The 7690-nt window shown below is 35.5% G+C and overlaps 1 long non-coding RNA gene across 4 annotated transcripts; it reads right to left on the bottom strand.

The window, feature by feature from the left end:
* Nucleotides 1-908: 908 nt before the first annotated feature.
* LOC104609451 (uncharacterized) lies at nucleotides 909-7395 on the bottom strand. Of its 4 annotated transcripts, none has more exons than XR_016084244.1 (7): nucleotides 7040-7395; nucleotides 6850-6941; nucleotides 6665-6748; nucleotides 6020-6100; nucleotides 3224-3413; nucleotides 2382-2447; nucleotides 909-1593 (listed from the first exon to the last, which is right to left on the bottom strand). It is a non-coding gene; the product is annotated as an uncharacterized LOC104609451 (long non-coding RNA). The 4 variants fall into 4 exon arrangements; XR_016084245.1 differs by having other exon boundaries at nucleotides 3224-3353; XR_737273.3 differs by having other exon boundaries at nucleotides 6670-6748.
* Nucleotides 7396-7690: the final 295 nt, after the last annotated feature.

Genomic DNA, 7690 nt, shown 5'->3' with positions numbered 1-7690 from the left:
ACATTTGACATCCATCTCTTTGGAGAAGGGTTTAGATGAAGAAAATGGTTAGCATAAAGGCTCAAAAGGCTGGTTAGTGTATTAAATAAAAGGGGTTAGACTGAACAAGGTAAACTAAACAACTGACGGCAGCCTCCCTTCATCTCTTGATTGTATACATCATTCATGGAAAGGAATACATGTCAAGCCTAACCCTAGTTGGTCACTCAAAGGGGAATTATTACTCTTGAAAATATTGGACTTTTTAATCAGTTTGCCCCTAGTTTCTCTTTGCTTTTTTTTTTCTTCATTCTCTTTTTTCCTTTTGCATTCTTTTCACTTTTCTTGTTTTTTTTCTTTGCCCTTTGATTTATGCATCCTTGGAAATTTGTAGGTTTTGGCAAAGGAAAGTTTTGATGAAAGTCTCAAATTGGCTACAAATCTCATTTATTAAATAAACTTGTAATTTTATTCATCCAAATTAAAATTCAATACAAAATAGCTTGTTTCTTTTCTTGACAACCTTTGGAACTTTAGTCCTATAGGAAAGAAAAAAAAAATTATTTTGATTAGTCGACATTCACAGTATACTACTCTTCGAACCCTCTTCCTCTTCTTGTCTTCTCATATACATAGTAGTAATTAGACAATGCTTCATATCTTCACTGTCTTCTTGATTGTCTTGATGGATGACTTAGTAAAGTTGTTCTCATGGACTTAATGTGTTTTTCAAACTGCTCTCTCATGTCTTCTTCTATTTCTTTTTGTATTTTTTGTTGATCAAAATAGTAACCAGCTTTAGATGCTTTCTTCTCTTCTTCAAAGACTCTTATGTCTTCTTCAAATCTCATATGCTCCTTGGAAATTAATATCTAGATGTCTGCAAACCTGGGCAAAGACACACCCAGTCATAAAAGCATCATAGCCACTTGCTCATATCTAAATTATCACAGGAACATTCTCATCTTTTACATTGATCTGCAAGGGTAACTCAATTACAGGATGATCATCAATTAGCACATTATTAGCTAATCCATCTGGTGTCACTGGTTTTGGAGATGTTTCTACATCTAGCTGTTTGGACACTACAATTTTTGCATCTTTATTTGTTTTCTCAGCACAATCACTTCTGTCCTGTTCTAAAACATCAAGAATTGGAGAGATAGTGCCTTTCTCAAACTGCATTTTGACTTTTCATTCTCAACCTCTACACGATCAGAGACTTCCAGTATAGAGTTAGAAACCTTTCTTAAATTACGATTAACCTCTTCTCAAGTTCATTTTGTGGATGTTCCTGCACTGAGTCTACTGGGTGGCTTGTATCTTTCCTCAAATTGTGCTTAGCTTTCTCAGATTCAGAGGTAGAATTGATTGAACCATTGTCAATGTTTGCTGAACTAAACCTCCGTACACTGCACTTTGGCTTTCCTAGTTTAAAGTTTGAATGTTCCGTTGCTTTGCCTGAGACTTTGAATCAGTTACCACCTTTGGTTGTGGTAGTGGTATCCAGAAATGAGAGGATGTCGAATGATGAAGCCAGCTCCAGGCTGAATTCAGTTCTTCCAAGTCATACTGAATGTATAGAGGCATCACAACAGATGATGAAGAAAGAAGCTAGATGAAAAAAAAAGAGGCAATTCAATTCATACCCTCATAAAAAAAAAAAAAAAATTCATACCCTTAGACAATGAGAAAGCATAATGGACAAAAATCAGTGGAAATGGTAACCAAATCTAACCCTATCATGTATTTTCTATGTTCAATAGAACAAGAAGATTTATAGTACATTAATAGCAAGTTGTCAATGTTACATAAAAGACAACTAAGCCAAGATGCAATAATGAGACGAGGCTACTCTCCACTCATTGCAGCACCAGATGAATGGGAGACGAATCAATCCCATGAAGGTGATATTCTAGAATCCAGATGAAAATCCACCACATTAGAAAAATTATAAACATCCAATCAGAATACATTGTCAGAGAGTTTTCTGGCTGTGCATCCTTGTGCACCAAATCAGATGCAACTGTAATCAAGTTGGTCATTTTTTTGCCTTTTCAACATACAATCTCATAGACTAAAATCTATGGCAGAAAGTGAAGGTCAGACCACCAAAACTACTTGTTTGATGGAACAAGAAACAGGATTGAAAGATGAGTTATCTCATCCATGCATCCATCCTTAAAAGCAGAAATATGGCCACCAAAATCTATACTTTTGGGTAACAACATTTCCCAGTATGGACCAGTCTCTGCTCCCTAGGCAGAAAGAGGATCATGAAGACCAATAGGCATCTATAGAAAATCATTGTACCTCAGTAACTCAATAGCAAACAGTTTGGATTGTCTAACTTCAGACCACATGTAGAATAACCAAATTTAATGCAATGCACCCAAACTTACCTTACAAACAAAGCCATTTACTGATGCCTTCTCTGTCCATCCAAAAGAACCTGACCGCCTAGCGTCCTGATAGAAGAAATAGGCGTGTTATACAGCTAAAAATGGTGGAATTTACTAACCATTTTGTGTGCCTCTCCATTAAGGTTAAGTGTTTACATACAAAGAAAACGAAATAGGAGTAAATGAACCATTTAACAAAATAAATGGTCACATTTATAAACAACATTTGTTCACATGCTTTCAGATTGCAATCAGTAAAAGAGAGGAAAAAGAAATTGCAAAAAAGAGAGGAAACACATGGACCTGTCCACTCGTAAATACAATCCTAAGGCTAGGTGAAAAAAATAGGAAAACATGGATATGAATCAGAATGATTACTTCTCAGTAAAGTCATTTTGCACAGCCCTTGTGAGAAACACACAACTTGTTTCCTTGAAAATTCTCATTCCTCATATGGACTACTTTCCTAGACAAGATCTCAACAACTGGCCACCTTATATCATGGGGACAGGAGATGGAAAATAAATATGCCCCATGCAATGTAATGGAGTCCGTCTCTCAATTATTGATTAATTTCCTTTTCTTAAATGAGATTTGGGTCCATTTTGTCATCATGTTCCAAAAGCAGTGGATTACCCCCAAGGACTTCAGCCCTAGTGTCATCTCATCCAGTGAGGGATCACAGCACTAGAGAATGTATCTTGAGGAACACAATCTCTAATCAAACTGATATTAATTAAATTGTTGCAACTATTTACACAATCTCTTTAGTTCAATCTATAGAAATAGAAGATATTAATTAAATTTGGATTTCCAATATTTATATCTAATCAAACCGATACCTGTCTAGTTCCTTCGCATCAAGCTGCCCACTGTATATCAGCTTCTGCAGCCTTTCATCAACCAGATTGACATGCTCTTTTCCAATATCCAATGAATACCCCAGAATAGGATGGCCAATCAAGTAAGCAACTGAGACTCAAAGGAAATTTGATTTCGTCATACTTCTGTCTTACAGAGGAAGAAATGTAACTGTAAAATGAAAAAAGATATCAACAAATTACTAATTGGAAAATCTAAAACACATCAATGGTAGAGCATCATTTGTAACTAATATCAGACGCTGGTGGATGTAGAATACTGACCAAGCAAAGACAAATTGTAATGACCAATTTGGTGATGCCAACAATCTAATATATCACTAAGTTTTGAATGCCAAAAAAATCATAGTGAGATAGAAAGCTATCAGTTAAATGGATGGTAACCTTACTGGATTAAATTTTCATGGTGTTTAATGTTTCAATAAGACATTTTTATTTGAGGTAGAAGAGGTAGAAAAACGAGGTCTTGGTGTGAAATGGGAAGAAATATAACTGAAATGTCTCAGAGAGAAAAAAAAAATTTCTTTTATGTTATTTTGAGGGCCATAGGAAAGAACCTAAGGGAAATTTATAACAGGAAGTTAAAATGTTTTTTCCACCTTGCTGTGTGCTTTAGAGGGATGACAGATTGGAAGTTGAATGGGACCTTTTCCAGTCATGTTATAATAAGACATCTTTGACTATTGATTATTTTATATCAGGAAGAGATGCTTTCTATATAAATTCTTCTCAATAAAGATTACATAACAAATGGGCTGTTTTATGTCTTGCAACTCTTTCCTGATAATCAGGAAAAAAAGATGAAAATCCACCAATAGCAGCCTGAAGAAGCCTACAAAATAAGTAGAATAATTAGGTTTGAGATGATTTGTATGACTACTCTGTCATTGCAGCATATAAACTATTACAAATCCACAATAGAATATGAATTTCATAAAGCTTCAAAACCTTCAATACTTGAGGGATTTTTCTTTCTAACATGGAATCTTGAAAACCCTTTTTCTTTCTAAAAATAAATTTTGAAGAAGATCCTATTCGCGAACCATTCAGGAATTTAAGTCAATTATAAAATTATAAATGGAGCATCCTCATAGATCTTAATATGCAAGATGCCTATCTCCTGCAATAGACAAAAAAGCTCTCTTGAAAGGCAATTTATTATATTTTTAAAGCCTTTAAAAGATGTGATTGGTGTACCATAAAGCTTGCTCAAACCAAGACTGACATTCTAAAACTGACCACTGATCCTCTTCCCAAAAAAAAAAAGAAATTAGAAAGAAAGATTTAATGTTTGTGCAAATTCTAGAAAAGGGATGACCCTGTATAATAAAGAAGACTATTTCAATACTTCCAAAGCTTCCAACATAGTACAAATGAGATCATGTTCAAGAGGATTTGATCCTGCAACCTAGAGGAAAAACAAGATCATGACACATATATTGTGACATCCAAAAATAGTTCAAGCACATTACCATGAATAGTGCAAGGGAGAATCTCCAAATTTCAGTTACCCTTTCCAAATCACAATCAATAAATAGTTTATCACATTTTATTCCCTCTATCTGCACATTATGCACCAATAGGTCAAATGAGATCCACAAGACTTCAGATGACTTCTTGTCAAGACATTTTGATAAATCATGATTTCCTTGTATAAAATCAACCAATCAATTCCATTATTTCTAATGCCAATTCTGATAATGTCTTCCAGTATCAGCCTTCAAGCTTGAGGTGCTCAGCATCTCACATGGCTTCATAGTTCTTTATCAACTGATGGGATGAAGATACCTTTTTAATTAAGATCTCAACCTCTAAAAGTCCATATTTGTGAGTAATCGGGTCCTCCAAAATCACATGGCTTCATAGTTCTTTAACCTTAGCTTCATTTAATAATATCCCAGCTTGCTTCTTAGTATTATTTTCTCTATTTTGTCCATTTCTACTAATTTGCCAATCCTTGCAAGAAGACCTATAGTAGTAATGGCTCATTAAGCTTATGAGTATTCTGGGCTGGGCCAGAGCCAAGCCACAAATTTTTGGGTCTGATGTAGGCTTGGACCCAGGCCAGGCCTGGACACAAAATCTAGGCCCAAGCCTGGAAATTTGTGGACTGGGGCAGGCTGGGCTAGAAATGATCAACCCTTATAATGAAATGGATAAATTGATGCGGTTATGGTTTCTCATGTAGTACGCCGGAGTATTTGGATGGAGAGGAATTCAGGAACTGTAGAATCTATGAAGATAATGGAAAACCTTTTGTTCAAACATATGCAAATGTTTGTTTCCTCACTGATGGGGAAACCATGCTAAAAGATTTTTCAAGTAGAAAGATTTTTTATTTAGATAGAATTATATTTTGGGTGTAGAGGGTGGTGGTACACTGAACTAAAGAAGAAATTTTGCATTAGTTAAGTTTTGTACATTCTTATCATTAATAAAATTTTACAGAACAGAAAAGTAATTAATAAGCTTTTTTGGTTATTTTTTGATGAGTTAAGCTTTTTTGGTTATTAACCATAAAAAGAAGTTAAGCCAGCCTTGGAATCACTGTCTATCAAAAATTTCAAATGTTGAATTTTGAAATAAAAATGCGAAATGTACTAAATAAATTCTTTGCTCACTTCCTACCAATAAGCCAAGATGCGATTGCATGTTGGTCACGATTAACAATAATAATAATGCAAGAATCTCCAACCAGCCATTTTCAATTTTGCACCAAGGAAATGATTATTAAAGATAAGATATTATGGTCCATACCTATAATTTAGTTTCTAAGTCCTCAGGAGACCAGTGCATCAAATTACATTCATGATTTAATTCAAGTTCTCCAGCAGCAACCTGCAGAGAAATAAGATCCGAGGTGATATACCTGTTAAAAACAAAGTCATCATTGGAAATGAACTTATAAGTAAATAGATTTAGGGTTTTCATAAAAGAGGCTATTGCCTGGTACAATAGAAAAACCTCTTGCTGACAAGTGAGATTTTAGGGGAGCCTGAGAGTGGACACTGTAAAAAATGCCATAGGTAACTTCTATATTCAGTCCATCCCTCCCATGACCCTAGATAGCTTGGACAAACATTGGATAGTGGCCCTTTTAGGGCTTCTCATAATTTTGTTTGCAGAGGGATTTCTGGTCAAGTCATTCAGGGAAGAAGCCTGAGGAGGTTTTGCCTATGTGGTCATTTCCTTGAGGGATTTCTCAAGAAAATGGGACCAAAGTAATTAATGTGTTTTCACTACTTTCACAACCTGTAAACGGTAAAAGTCCATTTTTTCTTTATTGTCTGTTTTCATTCTCAAAAGTGGATCCCAGATATTGTGTCAACAAAAGATAATGGGTGGACTAAACAATGATTCCTATGGTGAGTAAATGGGTTCCATAGAACATTTGGTGCCAACCTTACCAGAGGGACCGACGCAAGAATCAGCTACTTATTTGAACTTAAGATTGTTTTCAACCTTTCTCAACTCCAACACTTGTTGCTATTGAAAAGAAAAGGGCAGAGTAAGAATAGAATAGCAACAATAAAGAAAAAGAAAATGTTCAAAAATATATAATGAAACAGGGAGGAATGAGGTTTAACCTTGTACAACTCTTTCCACCATATGTCCACTCTTGTTTGTAGTAGCCTCCATTCCATAAACAACCACCATAAAATGTAGATATTGCTCATTTCTGGATAAATAGGAACAACCACCATAAACAATAAATATTAAATACAAGAAAGATAACCCCAAAAACCAATGGAATGTAAAAGCAACATATATACAGACCATGTCCTCACGCGGCATTTGAAGTCTAACTTTGTCAATGAAGAGATGCCCAACAAAGGCAGATCATTTTCTTTGCAATACATGATTTGCTCTGCTACCAATAAGAGGTAGCAGAACATCGATGCTAAACCCGCACTCACCAGACTCTCACTCGCTTCATCTCCTTCAACGTCAGCAATAAGCTCTGCTCCTCCACCCTTCTCTCCACTCTCCTCTATGATCTCTTCCTTAGCTTCTTCTCCATCGATCCCTCTCTCCGTTCTGCCACCGTTGCTGACCGGCCTCCTTGTTGACCATTGAAAATGTGGGAACGGTTTAAGGCCTTAGGCGAGTGAATTCACGCGCGAAATATTATGAGTGCACGGAGAGTTTTTTATCAACTAAATTGGTGGTGTATTTTTGCTTGGTGTTTTTTATACTTTTTAAATATAATATTTAAATGTGCATAGTGGTAGAGGGTAAAGCACAACTTTTAAAACTACCGGCCGTCGCCATTTAGCCCCTTTAAAACTGCCGCTATTAATCATTTTCCATGTAGTGGGCCTCTAGTCCTTTATTCGATTAATCAACAATTGATATTAGAATTGTAAAGGTACATTTCTTTTATGTTGACTTAGGAAGAGCTATTACAAGTAGATTTTGTTTTGCACT

The sequence above is a fragment of the Nelumbo nucifera genome, chromosome 3 (assembly GCF_055504915.1).
Source record: "Nelumbo nucifera cultivar China Antique chromosome 3, China Antique-T2T, whole genome shotgun sequence".
Lineage (NCBI taxonomy): Eukaryota > Viridiplantae > Streptophyta > Magnoliopsida > Proteales > Nelumbonaceae > Nelumbo > Nelumbo nucifera.
This window is presented reverse-complemented; position numbering and strand designations above follow the sequence as displayed.